The sequence below is a fragment of the Pezoporus occidentalis genome, unplaced genomic scaffold (assembly GCF_034315485.1).
Source record: "Pezoporus occidentalis ecotype Australia unplaced genomic scaffold, CSIRO_AGI_Poc_V1 ctg44, whole genome shotgun sequence".
Taxonomy (NCBI): domain Eukaryota; kingdom Metazoa; phylum Chordata; class Aves; order Psittaciformes; family Psittacidae; genus Pezoporus; species Pezoporus occidentalis.
This window is the reverse complement of record NW_026915769.1, coordinates 4,370,193-4,392,204: the sequence shown is the minus strand read 5'-3', so window position 1 is coordinate 4,392,204 and position 22,012 is coordinate 4,370,193. Positions and strand designations below refer to the sequence as shown.

Genomic DNA, 22,012 nt, shown 5'->3' with positions numbered 1-22,012 from the left:
GTATAATGTTCTCTTCTTTCCCCTTGCAAAAAAATATGCCATATGCAAGAGAAACAGAACTCAGAACTCCAATCTCAGTAGGCAAGCTAAAGCAAGGTAGAGAAAACAAGTGCTAACTGAAGTAAGAGCTGCTTCTAAAAAAACACTAGGAAAATTTACATCGCCCTCTTTGACCACTTTGGATCAACAGTGAGCATCATAATCTATTTTCTAGAACAAGATGAACATCCTAGGCCATGTATCCTACTCTCCATTATCTTCTTTAATATTTTTATAACACACATAAAATATTAAAAGTATAAGGATACAAAAATCACAACTGAAATGCAACCCTTTCTAAGGGTTTAAAAATCATAATGCACTTTAAGAAGACTATAGTATTGAGGGGCATGAATAGAAAATGAAGATATTAAAGAACTACTGAAAAGCAGATGAGATAACCACAAGGTTTTCAGGATGTACAGGTTTGTAATAGGCAGACAAAACTCCCATGTCACCTGATTGTAGGATGACAGTCAATATAAGGCATCAGCAGATTGATAAGAACTCTTTTTTTTTTTTGACTATGCCAAGTGTTCCTTCCAAACATGGGAAAGGAAAGGGAGCGTGCTGGCTGTGCAGTTCTACAAACCTCTGATAAGGACTGCGCATACTCTCATCCTGAAGCACTACATCACACTACTTAAAATCAAGAAAGTTGCCACTAAAACTAACTAAGAGCCAATGGCTGCTTGATAGTTCATGCCAAATAACAAAGGTTATGATACTGGTTTAGCTTTGGGTAGACTTGTGACCACATCACATGAACCACAACTGCTGTCAGTTTCAGCACGAGACCAGGTAGCCTCAGTCTTAAGTCAGTGATTTAGAATTCATAAACACTTTTTATAGCCTATCAGTTTTGCTACCTGCAAAGACCATGCAACCCAGTAACCACTGTTAGATGACGATTAAGAAAATCTCTGTGTGTTCCATAATACAAGTACAGTTTGATTGAAACTTTCATTCCCAACAAAACTTATGCAATGTTTTTATTTGTGCAGTAGTAATAACATCCAATGCCAAACTGCCAAACATCATTATTCTGGATAATCCTGTCTGACGAATCCTACACTCATGCTTTTTCCATCAGAGAACTTAGGAACAGCTACTCGTGTCAATGAGGCTGTGCTAATCTTAAATATAAGGCAATTCCTTTTAGCACTCTTTTCCATTACTTTTTGAATGCTACCTTTTGTCACTTGCTTTTCAGAAAGCAAGTGGACAGCCCCGTAGGGATAATCAAGAACAGGTTTTTCTCATTGAACTACAAAAGCAAATACAGGGGGAACTCCCAAAGACCCACTCCTCCCTCCAAGGATACAGGACTCCCCTCTGACCAACCAACTGGCGAAAGCACAACTTGCCTGATCAAGCCAAGCCAATAGATACAACCTGCAAGCACGTATTCTTGCCTCGTGCCCAAGTTCCTTTCTCAAACCAGCTAAGGACAATTCAAACGTCCTGCACTTAAGAGACACGACAGTTCCAAAACAGCACCTTATATGACAGGACGTTGTTTTCTCCACCCCTCGGTACACTGAAGTCTCCCCACCAAGTTCCCGAGATCGCTCTTTACCTACAAACGCCAGCCTGCACCAGGGCCGGCTCCCACCCGGCCTTTGGCCGCGGTGAGCACGGGCTACCGCCCACCGCGGTCCCCGCACGGCAGGCAGCTGGCGCGGAGCCCGAGCGCGGCAGCAGCTAAAGCATCTCCCCAGCCCAAGCTAACTCCTGCTCCTGGCCTTTGCCACCGGCGGGCTTCCGCAGAGCTTTCAAAACGCGGCGGCGAGCTACCTAAATACACGATAAAATAAAACCAAAAGAAGGGAGGGGGAGGAGAATAAAGGAGAGGTCATCACCAAACCCGCCACCGTGTTACCGAAGCGGGAGGTCACCCAGCCGCTCTCCCACCGCCTCCCCGAGCCCCACTAGGCCGCCGGAGCCCCAGCCGGGGCACGGGCAGCCCCTGCACCGCAGGGGGCGGCTGACAAGGGGATACCGCTAAGGCAGTACCGTGCGTTACAGCACACGCGCGCCCAACGCCTGTCCAACCGCGCCAGCACCTCCTCGCCGCCAGCCTCAGGCCCTGGCGCTGTCAGCGCGGCGGGCGGGGGTCGGTAACGGGGGAAGAGGTGAGGGCGGGTTGCAGAAGTACCCGGGTCCGGCGGCTGGCTGGCGGCTGGCTGACTGACTGACTGACTGGCGGCGGCGGGGTGACAGGTACCGGAAGTGAGGTCGTGGCACACACCTCCCGCCATGGCCGCGCGCGATTGGCTGGGCGGGGAGGCAGCGGGGGCACGCGCTCTCTTCGCCCTCATCCGCCCCCCTCCCGCCGCTATCCGCCTCAGTCTAACGGCCCCCTGCTGATCCCGGCCCCTCCGCTCCTGTCACCGGGGCCTGCGAGGGGAGCGGGGCCCGGCGGAGGGAGAGGAGGGGAAGGGAGCGATGGGAGGGTGAGGATGAGGCGGGCAGACTGGTTGTCAAGGGCGAATAAAGCCTCGCTGGGAGGAGGAGGAGGAGCGGGCAAAGCCTGCCCTCGCCTCCCCTGACCCGGCCGCCGGCCTCCGAACGGGCTGAGGGGGGTGCCCAGGGCCTGAGGGAACGGGGTGTGGAGGTGCCGATGGCTCCTCGAGTGCCGCTGGCTGGCAACAGCTTTATCGTGTCTGTAAATTGGCCGCGGGACGCGCCGAAATCAAACCTGAAATCCTGGATGAAATTCAGCAATCTCCTGAGCAAGGCTTTGTAATGGACTGCGCCTTCCTGAAGTTCTTAAGTGTTGGGAGGACAACCAGAAGCATGAATACAGCGGTTTTACAAGAGGGTCAGCTTCCCCCAGCTCCTGCTTTTTGGCTGTTTCATCTATATTACACCTCATGATGACCCTCATGATTGTGTCATCACAAAAAATACCACTAGCTGTTTTTAATCACATAATTGCATTTTCACTTTCATTTTCCTATTCCATTTAGTAGAATCATAGAATCAGTTGGGCTGGAAAAGACCTTAAAAATCATGGAGTCCAGCCATCAACCCAGCACTGCCAAGCCCACCACCAAACAATGTCACCTGAGGGCCTCATCTACACAGTTTTTTGAACACTTCCAGGGACAGTGACTCCACCACTGCCCTGGGCAGCCTGTTCCAATGCCTGAGCACCCTTTCTGTGAAGAAGTGTTTTCCTAATACCAAATCTAAACCTCCCCTTATGCAGCTTGAGGCCATTTCGTCTTTCCTATCACTTGTTACATGAGAGACCAGCCCCCACCTCACTGCAACCTCCTTTCAGGCAGTTGTGGAGAGTGATAAGGTCCCCTCTGAACCTTCTCCAGAATAGACCCCCTCAGTTCCCTCAGCTGTTCCTCATCACACCTGTGCTCCAGACCCTTCACCAGCTTTGTTGCCCTTCTCTGGACCCATTCCAGCACCTCAATGTCTCTCTTGTAGTGAGGAGCCCAGAACTGAACACAGGATTCAAGGTGTGGCCTCACCAGCGCGCAGTACAGGGGGATGCTCACTGCCCTGGCCCTGCTGGCCACGCTGCTGCTGATACAAACCAGGATGCCATTGGCCTTCTTGGCTGCCTGGGCACAAGCTGGCTTATGTTCAGTAGCCGTCAGTCAGCACCCCCTGGTCCTTTTCAGCTGAGCAGCTATCCAATAATTGCATTTTCACTTTCATGTTCTCACTCCATTTAAAGGAAAAAAAAAAAAAAAAAAAAGGTGGCACTTCAGCACTTTATTACTGACCTGAGCAGTCAATATGATGGGTGCCAGGAGGAGAAAACATGACTCAGTTCACCTGTTTCTAATGGGAAGTTGTTTCAGAGGTACCAAGGACACATGCAGCTTCTACTTCTTTTTTTTACTTGATAGAAATATAGTTTGTGGCAGTTCAAAAAATAGAAATGCATGCCCAGAAGGGAAGGAAGGAGAGCACTGTCCTGGAGGCTTAGCCCCTGCTGCAGTGAGCACCATATTTTATTCCATAACTTTCTCATAAATCTGGTTTAAGCACATGGACCCGGACACCAGAGCACTCACTAGTGGAACAACAGCAACAGGCTGAAAAAACACCAGAAAACAAGCCTCAATAACAAACAATAAAAGGCAGTGTTCACCATGTGAAACGGAAGCTACAAAAGCCCTCACATTTATTTAAAGACTATTTTCAGACTATTTCAATATGGTTCTGGTTACACCCCAACTTCTCAACCACTACTGATGCTCCAAGGTCTGTCCCAAGCTGGGCCAACACCCAATGCTGCAAGTATCAGTTGATCTAGTAAGTTAAGTCTCAATTTTAACACCTATGTATTTCCCTACAGAGCGTAACAGAGCTCAGCTGATAAGGATCAGGGACTATATGCATAAAGGATGTTATCTGAGCTTCCTTCCTTCTTTCCTTCCTCCCTCCCTTCCTTCCCTCTCTCCCTTCCCTCCTTCCCTCCCTCCCCTCCCTCCCTCCTTCCTTCCCTCCTTCCTTCCTCCCTTCCCTCCCTTCCTTCCTCCCTTCCCTCCCTTCCTTCCTCCCTTCCCTTCCTCCCTTCCCTCCCTCCCTTCCCTCCCTCCCTTCCCTCCCTCCTTCCTTCCCTCCTTCCTCCATCCCTCCCTTCCTCCCTTCCCTCCTTCCCTCCCTCCTCCCTTCCCTCCTTCCTTCCCTCCTTCCTTCCCTCCTTCCTTCCCTCCTTCCTTCCCTCCTTCCTTCCCTCCTTCCCTCCTTCCTTCCCTCCTCTCTTCCTCCCTTCCCTCCTTCCTCCCTCCCTCCTTCCTTCCTCACTCTCCTCCCTCCCTTCCTCACTTTCCTCCCTCCCTCCCTCCTTCCTCACTTTCCTCCCACCAACCCCCCCAAATATATATATGAATATGTATTGGTTTTCTTTGGGTGTATAATCATATCTTAAAACTGTTTCCCCTCCCCTTTTGGCAAGGAAGTTACGGAGAGTGAGGTTCTGTTTGAGTTTCCATATTGAACTTTCAGACTGGATTTAGGAGGTCTGTTTCGTGCATACTCATGTTGCTGGTCCCTGAGGTGACATTGTACAAGCGCTGCAGTACAGTTCTCTAAGATCATGGTATGGTTATGAGATTTTTTACCTTGGAATATGCATATTTTGAAAGATTCACCACATCAGGACTTTGCTGTTGCTAGTGAGAGGCATGCCAGGCTGTCTAGACTTTATTCTAGCTGTTGAGTGCAGCTAGCTTTTCTGAGGGCAAATGCTTCATACATCTTGTCCTAGCTCAGACGCTGATGCTGTCCCAAAGGCAGTGAAATAGCAAAATATTTATTGGAATTTAAAATGAGTTGTATGCTGTTTCCTGTTTATGAGCTGTGGGCTCCCATCCCACACTCCCTGATAACCAAACTCATAGCAACCTCCGCCTACAGTATGGTCAGCAGAGGACCATGTTATCCAGACATGGAGAAGACCTCTGGTTTAATCCCTGTTTTGGAAGTGTTTTCTTCTAAAGAAGTTGCATACATTTTTTCCCATAAAAATGGCTGGTGTCACAGAATGCATCTGCAGTGAAGGAGGAGAATGTATTCCGCATTTACAAAATTCACCCAGGAGACCATACTGATTCCTTTTGTACCGAAAGTGCTTTTTAAATGTAGATTACTGGCTGAATTGTGTAAATTTGTATCACAGTTCAAATCTTAATAACATACTAAATATTCTAAGCTCCATTAGCTATTTAAATGTGCAAGCTTTTAGAAATCAGAAATTAGATTGTTTACTAGGCTTTTAGCTGGAATAAGCTGTAACAAGCTGTAACTGGTGTTATATTCCTTCCATATGCAATAACCATATTACAGCTCAACAGTTAAACAAGGAGCCAGACTTGTGCAGTCGTTGATTTTCCATCTTTCCAGTAGCCAGCTGGCTTTGTCAGAGGTCTCCATGGTCATGCACAGCATTTCCATAGCAAAATGTTTTCATTTGCAAAGTAAGAACTCCTTTCCGTTTATATAAAGGCCAGATACGGAGTCTCTCGTAACAATTCTGTGGAAGCAGAGCAGATCCAAGTCAGCACAGGCTCATTCAGAACTCTGGGAAATGAATTATACCAGCAAAAGTTGGCAGTGCCTTTGCCACCTCTTCAACCACAGGTAAAATGCAGGAAGTGGGCTGACCCCCATGCTCAAATATTTACTGTGGTTTCTCTTGCTGATCTGATGATAGAGATCTTAGCAGACAACATGCCTCCTTTTTGCTGGGTCATCATGAAAGACTTTCTTGACAAAGTCAATATAATAAGCAAAATAGAGCTTTCCCATTTGGGAACTGAAGAGACTAAGCATTGTAGCCAGCATTTTGTAAGCTGAAACAGCGTAAGTATGGTTCTGTTTCTCTTTGTGTGACTACTGAAGTTTTACTGAACTAACATGCAGTAAATGACACAATTATTCTAAGATTATTGAGCTACGTTTCTTGAAAGAACAGAAGTGGCTGGATCATCACAAGACGACAAGTTTTATAAACAGAGGTAGAAAACTATTGGAGAGTAATTGAAGACTTCTTTGAATGCAATTTTATGCATGCTGAATCCTGCTCATTTGTGGTCAAAGTAAGTTGAAGCCAAAAGTCCCGTGTGATAATGAAAAGGAGATTATTACATCTCATTATATAAGTTAATATGTGGGTTACATGCATATACAGTATGCAAATTATTGTTAAAAGAGCTCACCAAATGAACCCCCTTAAAATAAAAACAACAACCAAGAAAACTGGTGAAACAGAGGAGACCTGTGAGGTTTATCCATTCTGACCTTTCATTATGAAGCTCTGTCCCAGCACATCAGTCTTGTTATGGAAATGTCTGCGCTGCTTTGCTTTGTTGTTGGTATTAGGGCAGGTTGGTTTTGAGGGTTGCTTGTTTTTAAATACACATCTCTCCTCAATTAGAACAAAGCTCTAAGACTGAAGGTGATAAATGAAAATGTTTTAAGATAAATCATATGATGCTCATCTGTCTCATTTTAGTGTGACAGGTTCTGGATGGAACATTACAGGTTTACACAAGTTTTATGTTCCACAAAACAATTTAGACATTGTATATATATCTATACATTTAAATATGACTTTTTATTTCCCAACAAAACAAGCAATTAAAGTTGTTACTTATATTAATTTTCATCAGACACATTTACCATGCTATCCCATCAATGTAAGGTATGGATTGCCATTTAGATAATTTCTATCCATATCTGAAAGTTACTTTGCTCATTACTCTTTACTTACTAGTGAACTCATTCATCATTTGTCAGAATGTCAAGAACAAACATTCTAGAGGTATGTCTCCTACGTCAAAAAGGCTAAGCAAGTTGCATGAAAATAATGGTGCTTTAAACTTATCAATTAACCCTTCTTAACCCAAAACATTTAGACTTTCTCTAATAACCAGTGCTTTTTATGGTGGTGCTGTCATCATTGCTATGGGCAGCTATATGATTGGCAGCAATGTTGAGAATTATTGAATTAACATTTTTTTTTTAACATGACAGTTCTTTCTTCCTCTGTCATTATTATGGTCAGTCTGTTTCATATCTCCATTTTAATAATAAAGTTTTTTAAAGAGGAACTGTTAGCAGTGAGCATTATGTTTTCCAATCGTGCAGCATACACAATATGAACAGGAAGAGAGGAGGAAAACAGTAAAGCCCAAAGCTTTTTTCTAAAGGACAGCCCATACTTGAGCCTTCTGCAGGATGTGGAGGAGCCATAGAGGAGGATACCAACTTGAAAACAGTTTGTGGGAATAACTAATTACTCTTAAAACCCAACTGTGCTTTTCTTTCCCAAATCTCCCTTCCTTCTCACCTGAATCATTTCTTCCTCCAGTGTAAGATTCCTTTGCCATACATTTCTTTTTGTATGGGACAGTGAATTACCAGATTCAGCAAGATTTAGCAGATTTATTTATGGTTTGGGTTTGGTGTCTTTTTTTTTTTTGTCTCTGATTTTTTTGTCTCTGAGAACTGCTAAACCCCCCGACTTAGTATAATAAAATTATAAGACTAAGTCAGAATAGGTCAGACTTAGTATAAAATTACACCATTTTAGAAAACAAATCACTGCTCCATATCTTGAACTAGAGGGAGTTGTTATTCTGTTACTGGGTTTTTCGCTCCTGCCTTCCTTTGATGCACATGATGTGTGGCTGAAGGGATAACAGTAACCTCCTATATGACAGATTTTTTCCTATTATTCTTGGAAATAGGTGTAATCTTAGTTTAATTAATTCTTAATTTAATTGCTTAATGAATTTTAATTTATTGATCCCTGTTTTTCCACTCCTTTGAACTGAATACTATTTGAATGTTTCCCATTTCAAATAAAGAGTTTTTTCTTATCCAGGTTCTCACTTCTGCTTTTTGCTCTGTTGACTCAATGAAGCCTTTGTTGCCCTTTTTTTTTCTCCAGTCTCAGTTTCACATTCAGTGTTTGATCTGACTCACTGAGATTCTGTTCTTGGATGACATCTTTAAAATCTCTCCCTGCCATCACCACCGTAACTGTGATTCAGATCTTATTAGCTGACTATTGCAACATCTCTTTTGGCCTTCATTCGTCCTCCTCTCCAGCTAAAGCTATCTTTTACTGTCCCTCTCAAGTCTCTTTACAACCCTGTACCCCTTTCTGACCTCTGCTTCCAATTCCCAACCCTTGCTTCCTGTAACAACCTGTGCTTTCTCTACTATTCTTTAACAGTCATGCAGAAAATCTACACTTTCCCCGAAGAGCCTGCATGTTAGCACTACATATCAGAACACAGAAGCAAGAAAGAATGTGTGGTGGATCGTGTTTCTTAATACAATTATTAGCACCTTCTGCTTGGTTTTCTTTTAAGTGTGTCCTCCTATAAACCTCTGCAGTACATGCGTATTCTCTTGCATGCCTGGACTAGCTTACAGTGTAACTGATAAATTCTCCCAGCATACTTCAGTAGATACTTATTTATTCCTGTCTGGCTTTAGTTGTAGCCTTAATCTAAGCTTCAGTAGTTTCTGGCTTGTGTTTTATGCAGATTTCCAGGAGGAATTGCCATGTAAATGTCAGCTTGCCATGTTCTCATCTCTTTGTAAATAATTCAGTCCAAGTGCAGAAATTAAAGCTGAAGATGGAACTTATGTTTGCCTCCATACTGTGCATGTACACTTCAGACCAAGTTCTTTATGCACCAAATGCATAAGCATGTTTATTTAGCAAGCAGATGCAGTGATTTTTAAGAGCTGTATTTTTGCCAGAGCATCTAAGGGGAGTCAGTGTGAATCACGTGCACGTATATTTGTTCAGGTGCAAAGTCCTGTGGCTTTTGAAGGTGAGTTTAAGGCTAAGCTGTTTAGGTTGTTGTTTTTTTTTTCTTTTTTAGTTTGTTTTCTTTTTAACCAAGGCAATTAAAGGGAAAGTAGAGGTTGCATGATGCTTTAAGAGTGGTAGCACGTGGCAAGCAGGTAGCATACGCACCAGGTGGCACTGGTACTTTGTATCCGCTCCAGTGCATTTTCTACAGCTCATCTAATCACAGTTTTGCTGCCCTCCAAGATCCTTAATGCAAGCAGTTTCTTTTCCTGCTGCTTGTTCTACTGCAAATGCAGGTTTAGAAAGCCCCAAGATTCCCCCCAACCCCCCGCCCTGGAAAAAGGACAAGTATATGTCCCCTACTGTCAAGTAAAAAATTTGAGTTTGTGTTCTAGGGTGTGTAAATCTGAGACTTAAAGCAATTAGCTGAGTAACTATTCACCTTAAATTGTTTTCCTACCGGGTTTCCAGGCCATGACTAACACTGCGCTACACCCAGTCTTTTCCAGCATTCACAACTGATACACTAAGCTAGAACTGCCTTTCATTGAGATCAATCATAGATTTCATTTCTGGACTCTGCTCAATCATTGCATAGTTACAAGTCAGATGTTTTAGCAAAAGTAATACACATATAGTTGCAGTGACGATTTTGAGGTACCAGTTTTTCCCTCACACTTTGTCTATCCATGTTCTCATTCAAGAATTTCTCACTATTTACACTGGCCAGCTTTACTGTGTGAATAGGAACTGCTCACAGCTAAGTCCTATATAGATTTGTTTAAAACAAGACTGTACTTCTAAACTTGTTTGAAGTTTTTGACAAAATAATTTTCAAACAAGACATTAAATAACATATAAGACAGAGGTGAGGTGAGATGAGGTTTGAAAACGTGCAGATTTACTGTGCTGCAAGACATACTAACATATTAACAAGCTCACTACTTGCTAGAAATTGACTCAAGGCTCATCTCAGGCCATTAGCAGAAAGGCCACTGTTTTCTGATCCTTTGGCCTCAGAAACACCCCAGCACCCAGTTCCACACTTTTTGTCTTCATGCAGTACTGCACCACTCCTCAATTATCCCAAACCCAGCTCTTTGCAGAGCTGTGTTGTGAGCTAGATCAGGTTCCACTGAAAATAATAAAAAGGAACAGCAGGAAATAAAAATGATTTCCTGATCTATTTCATGGCACAGTCTCCACATCCTGGAGAGGTGGCATGCTGTGATGAAGGAATGCTGGCTGAATTCCTTCCATCTGCACTGCCTCTGAAATCAGCCTGGCATCAAACCACAGTCAAGCCTGACCAAAGAAACAGAGAAGATGACTGTAGTGGGTGATCGGATAAGAAAAGAGAGTAAAGGGCTTATTTTCGTTACAAGGCAACTACAAGGAATCCTGGAAAAAGTGGTGATTTTTCAACTGTATTGTGAGGAGCAAAGCCAGAATATGCCTGTAGGACTGGAAAGTGTACAAGTCCCAGTTGTTTGGACATGAGGAATGCAAGCAGCAGCAGAAGCCATAGAATGGGCTTTCTTAGGGCTTCTGAGCTTGGAGAACTGGGGAAGGATATCATTTCAGCAACATGAAAACACCAGCCACTAACACTATACTTATCCAAACCGTAAAGAACAATTTTAAATAAGAAGAGGTTTCAGAGCTGTGTTTAGCTGGAAGATCTGTGTGGGAGAGGGGTGGATACCTTTGGACTTCGTTAATAATTAAGTGGAGGAGTATGTTTAAGCCTACGGAATGGATAGCATGGTAGCAAAAATGCTGTGACTCACTGAAGTTGGAGGTTAGCAAACAGGCAGCAGTAAACAAAATTGCACATGAACAGATCCCTGTGTAGCTAGACCTGTCCATCTTCAGTGAAACTGTGCCTGAAATGCTCCATTCAATTCTGGAAACCTCATGGAAATAATTTGATACTGAACCTGCAAGATATAAAAACACTTTATTCAGACAGAGCTGGATGCAAATCCGGCATGTTTTCCAAAGCTTTCCTATAATATTCGCAATATTTGGTGTATTTTCCAAACTTTTTTTTCCTCATAATAATCCTGAACTTATGTCTTGCTAGGTAAAAAAAAAAGTACACATAGAAACCTTCTTTTCTCAGATCATTTCACTTGCTCCAAATGCAACAAGAGTCAGAATAAAAATCTGGATACACATGGTTTAAAAAAGGCAACAGTGAGGACTTCTCTAAGCAGTAGGTCTTGGCTATGAAAACTGAAAGGGAAAATTCATAAAGTTTGAACGTAAAGCAGCAAATACTCAAAAGTTGGTCTCCTGCCAGCTGCCAGCCACTCAGGGTTCACATACACTTGTCTGAGTTCCCTGTTTTGACAGCCAAAGCTGGAGACCTCAAATGTTCCCAAGCCTCTGGGAAATGCCAATGACAGCACAAGCAAATGCACCAGGTGGGTCACCAACGCTGTTCAAGAAGAGGCTAATTACAAGAACCATAGAATAGTTTGGGTTGGAAGGGACCTTCAAAGCTCATCTAGTCCAGCCCCCCTGCAATGGGTAGCGATATCTGCAATTACAGCAGGCTACCCAGAATCACATCCAGCTTGGGCTTAAATGTCTCCGGGGCGGCTCATCCACCCTCTCTCTGGGCAACCTGCAGCAGTATTTTACCGCCTTCACTGTAAAGAATTTCTTCCTCAAATCCAGCCAAACCTCCCCTTTTAGTTTAAAACCATCACCCCGCATCCTATTGCAACAGCTTCTGCTAAAAAGTTTCTCCCCATATTTCTCGTAGGCCCCTTTTAAGACCTGGAAGGCCACAATAAAGTTTCCCCAGAGTCTTCTCTTCCCCACGCTGAGGAAGCTCAACTCTCTCAGCCTTTTGTCATAGGAGAGGTGCTCGAGCCCTTTGGTCATTTTTGTGGACCTTCTCTGGACCTTCTCCGACAGCATTGTACAAGAGTGTTTAATTAGAGGTGTATCAAAGTTTTGCATCCATTTTGAGTCATGTTACCCGATTCCAGTTGCTTTGGTTACCTAATTCATCCATGTGTAACTCTGCAAATATTTGCTAAAGAACACAAAATATTTGTTGTTTATCCTAGGTTTTAGCATTCCAAACGTTTGTTTAATCTCCAGGCTGGGATTTTCAAATGCACCCAATAGCTCAGTATACCCTCAATTTATTTCTATTAAACCTGGAGACAAAAAAAAGCTTGTCTGTATACCTACCCTCTATGTCTCATCTTGAAATGTTTACATTCTTGGAGTTTACTTGTTGAACCTATGTAAAAGATAAAGTGCCCTGTCACTCTCCTGCATGTCAGCAGGCTTGTCATTACACACACAGACACTCAAAAGGCCTTTAACGCAACATACATAGCACAAGCTACCTGTGCCACTGAAAAATGGGTGAAGGCAAGGCACTGTTATGTTATTATAGGGTAAATGAGGCTGGATTAACCAAGGGTGTGAGTGTGCTGACATCACCTAATTACTTGGTGGTAGAATTACAAGTGCTGTCTCTCCACTTCAGATTTTACAGTTAGATTAACTATTACATATTGCTGTGCTCTAAGACAGGCGTTTTGGTGTCAGTAAAAACAAACACAAGCCCTTTTTTCTGACTGGGCAAAGGTCTAATTACAACACAAAGTGAAAATGTGTCTTTTTTCTTGCTAAGGATAATGTCATAGGGTAGTTTTAGGACTGGAAACTGAGTCAGGAAGGAATCCTCAAACGGAAGTGTCACAGGCTACAGAACTGTTTTTTTGTGGTATTATGGCAGCAGAGCAGTCCTTTGGGGTAATGTTGATGTAGCTGCTCAGCATTGCTGAAAACACAAAATCCCATTCTCTTTTCCTACCCCTTCCTTGAGGCACAGGCTCCACAATTTACCTTCTTTGGGCTTTGGTATCTGTCAAACCCTTTAGTGAGTCAAAATCTGGCTCACTAACCTGCCAAGAAGACTTCTGTAGGTTAGTGAGTTGAGTTGACTCAAATGGGAGCGACTGAACACCAGAACACGCACAAGGGTGAGGAGACGACCTCAGAAGAGGGCAGGAGGAAGCAAGAGCTTCCCCCTTGCAGCTGCAAGGTATTACATCAGTTCAGTTGTTTGTTAAACTACACTTTGGAAGGAGGTGGTAAAGGCCACTTGCTTTGGATATTCAGAAGTAGACCAAGGAGCTGTTGAAATGACTACCAGGATATTTGGTTTCCCACAGCATCAATATTAGTATTATTCCACTTTTCTTCCTCCCTATCTACAACCCCCTTGACTGGGGCAGTGTCCCTCTTAACATCCACCCATTATCCTTTCCCATCATCTTTATACAAGTCCTTAAAGCCTGTTAACCTATTTATTTTGCAAACATTTTTTAATTAGTCAACTCTCTGTTGACAGCCATCAACATAATTATACTGGAATTCTTGCTCCTGTTTACCTGAGTATTTGGGGCAAAATCTTAGCATTCATTTAATTTTGTAGAGTGATCGTAGCCTTGCTGAACAGTTTAACAACTTTCATATGCTTTTAGAGAGAAGACAATTTAACAATTTTCATGTGCTTTTAGAGAGAAGACAAAGACTCGAATCAGTATCCCACTATCAATCCCATAAACTATATAGAGGAAAGTATGTATTATTAAGTAAATAAAGGTGAACTATATAGTAAAAAATCAGAGTGAAGTGCTGGAGTCAAAGTGTATTTAATCCAAACTCAATTAATCTCTGATTAAAAATAGAATACTAAAACAATGCTCATTTTAAAAATATCTGTAATTCCTAGAAGAGCCCCACTGGAACAACTAACCCGTTTTCATTATTTTTTCTGTTTCTAGCTAGCTCTTACATTGGTGGGTTATTTTTCACTCCATAAACAGCAACTTTACAGCTGGTATATATCTTACACTAATGATGTCTGATTTAGAGATGTATCTGTAGATGTTAAATTAATCTAGTCAGATTTCAGCTACCTTTGAGACCTAGCTAACGGGTTTTCTTGTGGAATGTATTCACATTTTATTTGTCCTGGTGGTTCATGAAAGTCAGGCTGCCTTTTGATAAATTACGGCTGATTTCACGCTTTTCTCAGATGTCCACTCATGTCCATAAATTTGAAAGATGTGTATTGTACTACAGGAGAATGTACTTTGAAATCAGTTTTAGCTTTGGCTGCTAATCTCATGGCCCTGCTTTTGCCTTCCGTAAATAAGTTAAATAGTGACCAACGGGCCCTAGTCCAGCAAGGCTGATCACTAAACAGCTTCCAGGTAGAGTTACTCCTTAGTGAAGGGACAAAGCCTACGCTAAAAAAGATGTTTGGTAATATGAACATATGAAAATCTATACTGAATGTTTCTTGCAGTACACATCTCTTTCAGGTTTCTGAATTTGGATAGCTGAACTGGATACCATTCCAGGCTGTACCTAGAGCACTAGTACCTGACAGAAGGTTTCTGATAAGCTCCTGGGTACCAAAAAGATTATTGAGCAAATACGTTTGATACAACAGTCTACTAACTTATATAGTTTTTCCATTTCTGATCTCAAGTCATCCTAGGACTACTGAGAATTAGGTAATTTAATTCTAAGGCTTTGTCGCTCCAGCAGAATTAAAACTTTCTTTAAAAAAGTATTTAGCAAAAAAATAAAAAAAAAAACAAACTTTGTTCACTGAATTAATCACTTGGAGCAATGTGCTAAATACACTGAGCTGTTCTTTTTGTGGAACATGAGGATCAAGCCTTGTCTCTTGGCAGTCACGTCCTTCATGCCGTGCATACTGTAACCCACTGTTGTTATTTTTTATTCGTCACGGGAGAGCAGGGTGCTTTACAGCAAATAAAGGGACAGATCCTCACAGAGAAGCTTGTGATACAGTAGGAAATAACACCCAGGAAGAGTTGGGGAACAAAAAGGTCACTATAAAGGTCATGATGAAAGCTTGATGTGGCGCATATGTTCTGTTAACACCACTTTGGACTTGGCATGCTTCATCGATTTTTGTGGCTTAAGAATTGGAAGGCTCAAGAACTGGAATCTGGTACATTAAAAAGAAAAATAATGGACTGCCAAGATGTACCAGATGCAGAGACATCGTGGAGGGAAGAAATTGAGACCTTCCATTTGTACTTTGTTGACAGTGAAGAACTTTGAGGGAGATTGCAGGCAGGACAGCTATCGACACTTCTGCCATTTTGTCTCTATTAGTACTAAGCAACTGGCCCATCCATAACCTGTGAGCAGGTTTTATCTCTTTTGTGGGGGTGCTCTTTAAGATAAAACTGTTGGGATTATTTTTGCCTTTCCTCATTCACTAGTGAAGAAGAGTGAAAAACCACAGAAAGTTATTTTTAAAAATCCCCAACAAACATCAAAATTACATTCTTGTCTTCCTCTTATGTCATTACCAAAAAGCATTAGTGGTCAACACAGCAAAACTACAGCCTATGGGACAGTTGATGGGAGGTCAGTTCTCATGCATAACAAAGACAAAGTTATAATCACTGTCTCAGAGGTAACATACATGGATGCATGTATTTCTTGTATATATTCACCTTTTACTGACATGCCTCTAAAAAGCTGTGCCAGAACTTATAGAGAGGTAAAGGCAGAAGCAGAGAACACATTGCCTTATACTAATCTTTCTAGCATTCAATGGATTTAAAAAGTATTGTTTTTCAGAAACAAAGGAATAATAACTAATTATTACCTTAGCTTTACGAAGTGCAATCATTCAGTATTAACAAAGTTAGCTACTTGCCAGCAAGCACAGAAACCTTGCACTGCTCACACTCAGAAATGTATAGTCAGTGTCTAGTCATCATCTTAAAATTGCTTGTAAGAATTCAGTCCTGCAGAAGACAGCAGAGCTCATCGAGAATGCTGACAGGATGTACTCATGAGCTGTTCAAGCCATTCCTCTAAGTATTAGCCAAAGTGAGCTTAGCTATTGCAGGGTTTACAAGGACTGTATGTATGGAAATAAAACATGTTTTGCGTTTACCTCAAGGCAAAACACATCCTCTGACCCCACATGAGATGGTGCACACTGAAGCCCAAACAGATCTGTAGGGGATAGAGAAGATGTTGGTACTAAAAAGAAACAAATGGAAAAGTTGTCCATGATGTTGTTGTCTTGCTTTAGCAGTTCAGGACACACCAAGGTGCTTCTGAAGCTACAAAAAATTACTATTAAAAAACCCCCAAACATTAAAACTAATGCACAGTAAGTATTGTAGAGACTTCAGGCATGATGACAAGGCAGGAGTTTGATATAACAGATCATATTTTAGAATGACTTTCTAACATTCAACATATTTGCATGACTTTTCTGCAAGCACCATCTACATGAAATGAAGATGAGTGTCCACCTACCAAAATTATATTCAGATTTGCTGGAAAGCACACCTGACTTTCAGATTTAATAGAACCAGTTTTCGCTCATTTACAAACATTTCTCCTTGCATTTGTCTTACAACATTACAAGAACACAAATAGGTGACTTCCCATAACATAATAGTAATAAGCAGTATGTAAGATTTTGTCTCTACCAGTAACAAAAAATACCCTTCTGGAAACAATTTTAACCTAAAAATGAAATATTTTCTGCTGAACTTACTCCCTGGTTGGAACAAAATGTTGCAGGACCCTCTTCTGGGAACTTTCTCAAAAGCACACAAAGCTTTATGGCACAGGGAACAGAATCTGAGCAACTTAGTCATCAAAGTCACTAAAGTAAACCCTAAATCCAGTTTTAGAAAAACTATAAAGTAGTGTTCTACAGTGCTCTGTGAATAGTTCTGTATTACCAGTAGCTGGTTTAAAATAGTAACAGGACAATTGTGCCATCCTCTAAAATAAAGATTCTATCATAACAAAAATATTTGCATGAAGTAAACGGACATTGAGTAAGTGTGGACTTTTGTACCAGTGATTACATTGCATCAAGCCATGTTGAAAACAAGGTGGAGAGACTAGAAACACCCCAGACATAAACCGACTTGCAGCCTTTTCCCCATCCCCACTGCTAATAAGAATACCCATTTGTCCTTTGAACAAAGACAAAAAGACATTTCTACTACAAAAAAAAAAACAAAACCAAAATCCACCCCCCCATCCCAAATAAACACATTCTTTCCTATTCCTGATCCATCTGACTCATTCTTCAAGCTTTGTGATTTTTATTCGTTCTTCTGAAATCATCTTTTTTTATAGAAATAAAAAAAAAAGCAAGAATATATCTCTGATGGATTACGGAGTTTTCCATATTAGACCAGATCCTGGCAGATGTCCTGAACTTACAATGCACTTTCCTTAATCATAACCCTTAGAAGAAAAATAGAGCATATCTGTCTGTGGATGAGAAGGGAGGCTAACACGCTCCAACACAAAGAAATGTAGGGTATAGTCACCCCATGTTTAGACCCTGAAGTTGGAGCCATGTGAGTTTGATGTCTTGATTCAATTTCTGCAATTTAAAAGCCACTCTCACATTCCTTTTTGGAAGTGTAACTCCAGGACATCACCATCTCCAGGTGGCCTTTTTTTTTTTCCAACAAAAAAGGCTTAAAATCTCTAACAAAATTCACAATTTGCCTGTGAATACAGTTGATTTTACAGCTGTCTCTAAAGCTCACTGATTGCAGAGATCTGGTGAATATCAAGGTGCTCTGAGTATTTAGTGTATTGCTTCTTCTAAGAGCGCAGCTCCATGTAAAGTTCAAAAAGAAAAGCCAGACTTGCTTATAGATGCAGTAGTGAGCCAAATATTTGTGGTGGACCTTGTCTTTTTGCTCTTAGAATGCTTTTGTCTTCTCTCTAAAACACTAGCGAAGTTACAGAAATCCTTTTACTGAGTGAAAGGCAAGTTTTGAAATATAATCAGGTTAACTTAGAAGATACTCGAGCCATCAAAAGAAATGGAATTCTGCTTCTGTATGTTCCTTTGTGTCATGGCAGCTAACAGCATGATTACAGGTTTAACTTTCAACTACTGGTAACCAAAACAGGGTATTGCAGAGCTTCCTGGTGCTGCCCTTTATCACCCAGCCCTGAGGTGATGAAGTTTATAAATATATATATATACATATATATACACACACACACACACACATATATATATAAAGTGGGTTTACAGACCGATTTGGCAGTGGCCTGCATTTCTGAGAAGAAAAGTGCAATTTTTGGAATTACAGTCTTGAAAATGCTAAAGGTTTGGTTTAATGTGTGGCCTATGGCTTTCCATAGTAGTTTCAATGTCTTCTACTGTTCTGGAGTTTGATTCTCTATTAATTAAAATGAGCACAGATTCTAGGGAAGTTTGGGGAAGAGAAGAGGGCAACTGCCCCAAGAAGAGAGTAAGGCCCTTTAAAAGCTGGCTGTTCAATCAATTATTGTGTTTATCTGTTTGATAATAAATTGAATCTCTCTGGAACTTGGAGCTGCCACGGAGTTTTTCAATGATGAAATTTATGCCAGCCCTCAGCCTGTCAGGGTTCTAAAACATTGCACCGAAGGTCCCCTGCAATTTTGCATTGAGTTACAGATTAAATCACAAATTCAAAGTTTTTCGTAAAAAATAGTTCCTATATTTAAAACACAGTGATGACAGTGAAGAAAAGAGTGCTCAGGGACATGTGTCATGATTGCTGTTTCCATCACAGAAATCTTTGTAAGAGAATTTACTGCCTCCTGAAAGAGGTAGTGAAGGAAAGAGTAAGCTTTGTAGAGAGTCTCTGTGCATTTAACACAACATATTCCGCATATTTGATGGAATACATTTTAAAGAGAAGCTGGATTCTCTCCAGATTTTTTTCTGGGGAGAAGTGTCTCCAGTGCAAAGCTAGCAAAACCAGAAGTTTAAACTTCTGGAATGGCAGCAATGCTTGGGGCTGGTTAGCACGCATCCAAAGGCTGCATCCAGAGAGCTCTCTTTTTGCTACTGAATGGTTTCTGACAAAATATTGAACCCAGCTGTTTCATTCACCAAAGGAAGGATGACAGATCCTTGCTTAGATCTATGGAACAGAGGCATGTCATGAGAACAGTCTCATGAAAGAGAAGGCTAAGTGGGGAGTTTCTTTCCTTCTCCTGAGCTGTTTTGGTCCTTTAAGAACCACTATTAATCATTTGGATATCATCTCGTGGTGTTTTCAAGTGACTTGTCAGGCTGCTTACTAAATACCTGTTGCATAGGCTATCGCATGCCATTGGCCTATAGAAGGCATCACCATAGGATCATTTAATGAGTATTCCTATGGAGACAAAGTGTTGTGAGTGCAACAGCATAGGTGGGGTTCTGCAGAGCTAGATAGTATTGCAGTGGTGTCACTGGCTCATGCTGGTTTAGTTAATTGATTTAAATACAGCTTATTTTAACAAGTTAAGCTCTTGATTTTTCTTAGGCAGTTTTGAGCCTTGCCCAGCAAATCATTGTATAATATATATCCTGTATAAAAATAAGTGGTCATGGTCTGTGAAAAGATGACATATTTGGACCTGGAATGGTTGTTTTACTTGTGTTAGTCTGTATGAATATTCACTGCATTCACTGGGAAAGACCAAACCCAATAAACTTCTACATTCTTCGTATTTTTATACAAGCTAGTGTTTACTGATTGTGTAGCTAACGAAAAGCTTGGGAACAAGCTGGGAAAATTAAGGACTTACTTTAGTAGGACTGTTTCTATACATATACACGTTGTGTGCATGCCAGAAGACAAAGACTGATTTCCCATGCATTTTGTGTGATGGGAACATCAGCTGGCCATCTCCTCTCCCCTAGTTTCTTTAGCTCCATATCCTTGTTTTCAGGCATATACTGAACAGTACTTTTCCAGCATCCATCATTTTTGGGTAAAATAGCTGATCTGTTCCTATGCTCATGCTGCCTGCCCAGCTGACTACTCCGTTTTGCAATGGTAAGAGACCATATCACTAGGCAAACACTGATCTCTGCTGGTTTTGACTATTCAGTTGCCAATTTTTACATAATTTGTGATGACTTGATTTGTTTGAATCTAATATCCCTCTGGCAACTTTGGTTTAAGTCAAGTCAGACATTGGGGTCTACGTTGCTAAGGCTACATCATGTCACTGTTCACCTGCCAGAACCCAGTCTAAATGCAAGAAACAGGAACATCCGTCACCAAATGAGAAGCATATTCTTCTAGTTAGGGCTGGCACAAATTGTTGTAAAAAAAGACTGTATAAGGTTCAAAAATTGCAAGCACTGCATCTAACTATTGTTTTCACCATCACTAATGTGCAAAGTATAGCTTCTCTATTATTTTTGATACAATAACTCAAATCAATGAGCATTTCATTGCATGTTGGGACAGTTCGTCTTTGTACATAGCACACTAAAATCTACAAATTTCCTACACAAAATTCTCATTTTAAGTCTTCTGATTCCTAAAGAGCACATAAGCTTGGTGTAAAGTCACAATTCATCTTTGCTCTCAATTCTAATTTGTATTTATGTTTACTTGTAGATACATAAGGCGCTTTGCAGCGACGTTATTTTCAAACTGTACAGCACTTAATGGTTATTAATGACCCTAAAGAGAATGATAAACATCTGACCTCTAGCGGCAGCTATCTCACAAATGACTGGAGAGCATACCTGACGTGGAAGAAGCGAGGGGCTTGGAAAGGGGGAAAAAAGTGGTTATAGAAGAAGATGGAATTGTGAATTGGAGCCTTAACTTTCATTAGTTCCTTTTTAGGTTTTAATTATCTTTTGTATCAAGGTCCCGGTTCAGAAGCCAGGATATTTTTTTTGTTTCTGAAACTTTCATTCTTGAATCGTCAGAGTTTACTACTATGTATAAGAAGTGTGTAAATGGCCTTCCAAAAGGAGGTTTTCCAAAAAGCAATACAGCAATATTCTAACAGGTTTTATATCTTCGTTTAGGAAGGTTTTGGTAAGTTGCTTTTGTTGTTCTCCCTGCCATGCCCACATAGTATTCAATAAGCACATTTAGTCCCTCAGACTTCATTCCTTCTCCTCAACTGACACATAACATTTCTCCAATGAAAATATATACTTCACTATCAGCACTCTGTACATCAAAGCTTTCATTCCTATTGGGCTAAAAATACAGAATCTATTCCATAAACACAGGTCATAACCTTTCTAATCAAGTGGTTAATCCAAATATTAAATCCCCTCCATGAGAAACAACAGTCTTGTTTTTATCCCCCCCCGGATTAAATTTCAAAGTGCTGATTTACACGAACTTTCTCCTAAGCCAAACACATTATCTGCAAGCTGAGGTTAAACTCACTTTTCGCTACAGCCTTCTGAAGCCTTCAGTCCACTGTTAGTCTTTTTAACATGATGGTGGCAAATCTGCAGGAGGACTGGAGCAATAGCACCTTCAAAGTTGAGCTGGAGTTACAATAACATACACTTATTTCCTGAAACCAGAATAAAAATGAAATTAGGTACAACTTAAATAATTTTGTACATTAAAACAAGTCGACAGAGCCATGTGAAGATAGGGTTTCTGTAAAAACAGCTGTGATAGCAAATATTTTAGCCCGTTTATGTGACCAGAATAACTGGGACATAATAGGTATAAATTTGTGTTTTCCTTATGGCTGACAAGCAGTGATTTGAGAAGGGCATAACCAAGTACTATATTGTTTAATTCTAATGTTTCTCATTAAAAAGTCAAA

At 41.3% G+C, this 22,012-nt stretch overlaps 1 protein-coding gene across 1 annotated transcript in view; it reads right to left on the bottom strand.

Annotated features, from left to right (window-relative positions):
• PPARA (peroxisome proliferator activated receptor alpha) overlaps positions 1 to 1,836 on the bottom strand; it is a 34,079-nt gene extending 32,243 nt beyond the window's left edge. Inside the window, exon 1 of the mRNA XM_062634943.1 lies at positions 1,619 to 1,836. The gene's annotated coding sequence lies outside the window, so the exon portion shown is untranslated. The remainder of the gene's footprint in view (positions 1 to 1,618) is intronic.
• Between the last annotated feature and the right edge of the window lie 20,176 nt (positions 1,837 to 22,012).